The sequence below is a fragment of the Oreochromis niloticus genome, unplaced genomic scaffold, assembly GCF_001858045.2.
Source record: "Oreochromis niloticus isolate F11D_XX unplaced genomic scaffold, O_niloticus_UMD_NMBU tig00007381_pilon, whole genome shotgun sequence".
Lineage (NCBI taxonomy): Eukaryota > Metazoa > Chordata > Actinopteri > Cichliformes > Cichlidae > Oreochromis > Oreochromis niloticus.
In genome coordinates, this window is record NW_020328528.1 from 93,038 (window position 1) to 96,368 (window position 3,331).

A 3,331-nucleotide genomic window follows, 5' to 3' on the forward strand; every position below is an offset into this window, starting at 1 on the left:
ACTCCCAACTCTTGAGCCACGATCGCCCCAAAACACAGTCATATTCAATGTAATCCCAAATTGGAAGCTGGCGCTTTCTCCAGACTTTTCCTGACATGATTCTGGGCGTGGACGGAGCACCAACACAGACGACTCGACTAACGTACTGCCACCTGCTGGCATAATGAGACACAGCAAGAAAAAAAGCTGGAAACGAAACTTCATTTTTACCCTTGACTATTGTATGACACGCACACATCAACGAAAACTAAACACATTTTTGCTATAAATTGATTTAATTTTAGTTAGTTTTGTGAACACTCATTACAGTTTTAGTTAGTTTTCCTTTTTTTGTTTTCATTTTTATTTCCGTTAACGAAAATGTTTTTTCACTTCTAGTTTTCGTTATTTCGTTAGTTTTAGTTAACGATAATAACCTTGCAACACATTAAATATTTCTGACATTTTATTTTGGATAAATGAGGCAACAAGAGTTTATTATAGTGCATGAATTACAAAAACTACAGGGAGTGCAGAATTATTAGGCAAGTTGTATTTTTGAGGAATAATTTTATTATTGAACAACAACCATGTTCTCAATGAACCCAAAAAAACTCATTAATATCAAAGCTGAATGTTTTTGGAAGTAGTTTTTAGTTTGTTTTTAGTTTTAGCTATTTTAGGGGGATATCTGTGTGTGCAGGTGACTATTACTGTGCATAATTATTAGGCAACGTAACAAAAAACAAATATATACCCATTTCAATTATTTATTTTTACCAGTGAAACCAATATAACGTCTCCACATTCACAAATATACATTTCTGACTTTCAAAAACGAAACAAAAACAAATCAGCGACCAATATAGCCACCTTTCTTTGCAAGGACACTCAAAAGCCTGCCATCCATGGATTCTGTCAGTGTTTTGATCTGTTCACCATCAACATTGCGTCCAGCAGCAACCACAGCCTCCCAGACACTGTTCAGAGAGCTGTACTGTTTTCCCTCCTTGTAAATCTCACATTTGATGATGGACCACAGGTTCTCAATGGGGTTCAGATCAGGTGAACAAGGAGGCCATGTCATTAGTTTTTCTTCTTTTATACCTTTTCTTGCCAGGAGTACTTGGACGCGTGTGATGGAGCATTGTCCTGCATGAAAATCATGTTTTTCTTGAAGGATGCAGACTTCTTCCTGTACCACTGCTTGAAGAAGGTGTCTTCCAGAAACTGGCAGTAGGACTGGGAGTTGAGCTTGACTCCATCCTCAACCCGAAAAGGCCCCACAAGCTCATCTTTGATGATACCAGCCCAAACCAGTACTCCACCTCCACCTTGCTGGCGTTTGAGTGGGACTGGAGCTCTCTGCCCTTTACCAATCCAGCCACGGGCCCATCCATCTGGCCCATCAAGACTCACTCTCATTTCATCAGTCCATAAAACCTTAGAAAAATCAGTCTTGAGATATTTCTTGGCCCAGTCTTGACGTTTCAGCTTGTGTGTCTTGTTCAGTGGTGGTCGTCTTTCAGCCTTTCTTACCTTGGCCATGTCTCTGAGTATTGCACACCTTGTGCTTTTGGGCACTCCAGTGATGTTGCAGCTCTGAAATATGGCCAAACTGGTGGCAAGTGGCATCTTGGCAGCTGCACGCTTGACTTTTCTCAGTTCATGGGCAGTTATTTTGCGCCTTGGTTTTCCACACGCTTCTTGCGACCCTGTTGACTATTTTGAATGAAACGCTTGATTGTTCGATGATCACACTTCAGAAGCTTTGCAATTTTAAGACTGCTGCATCCCTCTGCAAGATATCTCACTATTTTTGACTTTTCTGAGCCTGTCAAGTCCTTCTTTTGACCCATTTTGCCAAAGGAAAGGAAGTTGCCTAATAATTATGCACACCTGATATAGGGTGTTGATGTCATTAGACCACACCCCTTCTCATTACAGAGATGCACATCACCTAATATGCTTAATTGGTAGTGGGCTTTCGAGCCTATACAGCTTGGAGTAAGACAACATGCATGAAGACGATGATGTGGACAAAATACTCATTTGCCTAATAATTCAGCACTCCCTGCACAGTTTGTGTAGAAAGGTGCATGTTATTGTACTTTATTTAATTAATAGTTAGTTTAGTTAATTAATTATTGAAATTCATAGGAAACAACATTACGGCATGATATTAAATTATGAAATCAGACCTGCTTCTATGATATCAGGCCTCTCAGTCCAGGTGATCTCGAACTTCGGAAGAAGGATTGCAGTAGCAATCTGTTCAGGGTCTTCCATCATCCCACCAAAGCGCTTTTTGGACACCATCCTGAATGGCCCTGATGAGTGGGAGACACATTTTGTTGGAGGTCTCCAGTCTGCTGAGTTTAACTTTTAGCTGGAAGATCACACCCCATGTGCGTATTGGTCTCAGACTGAAGGAGGTTTAAAGCCTTCACCACAGGCTTCATCACAGTGCAGTACTCAGTCAGGAAAGCAATTTCAGCTGGACTCAGCCTGTATGAGATAAAGCAAAACGATTTTTAGTAAATTACCTTCAGGCTTAGATGTGGAATATAGAACCAAGTATGGACATGCATTTTAAAAATTCAAAAAAAGGTTTGAAAAACAAATAAATGAGGTAGCTCCAGCATTGTTTTCCACCCGTGTCATTTATGTCATACTTTAGAAATAAGAAATAATACTCACATTTTCACTTTGAATTCTTCACAGACATTCCTGATAGCATCCTCCCCCTTCGCTTGTATGATCCGTATGATTCTCTCCAGAGCTGTGTATGTTGAGTTCCACCGAGTTTGATTTGGCCGGATGAGCTGGAACTTGCATTCACTTTCCACAATTTCTGCTGCCATGTAGGACCGACCTGACTTATTCCAGATTGCTTGGCATTTCCCAAAGGCTGCTCGTGATAGCCGTTTGTATGCATCATTCATCTCTTCTGCCTTGGCACCATCTGTTGTGGCAACTAAATTTAATAGGTGGCATGCACACCTTTGATGTGGTGGAAGCTGGTACTCAAGACCAACATCTTGCTCCAGGATGGTGAATGTGTCCAGGTAGTCTGCTTTGGTCTCTTCAGAAGAGTATTGATCTGACTCTGACTCCGCTTCCTCAGGCTGACTTTGTTCACCAAACACACTTAATGCTTTAATAAAGTTGGAGCCACTGTCTGTTGTCGTTCTTACTACTTTTCCCCTTTTCTGTATTGACAATGAATGTCATCAAGGGCACAAGCTAGGACATCAAAGGTGTGGGACCCTTTCAACCTCTGGCAAGCAAGGGCACCAGATCTCCTCTCCAAGGTTTCCTCATCTATCCAATGAGCTGTGACTCCTATGAA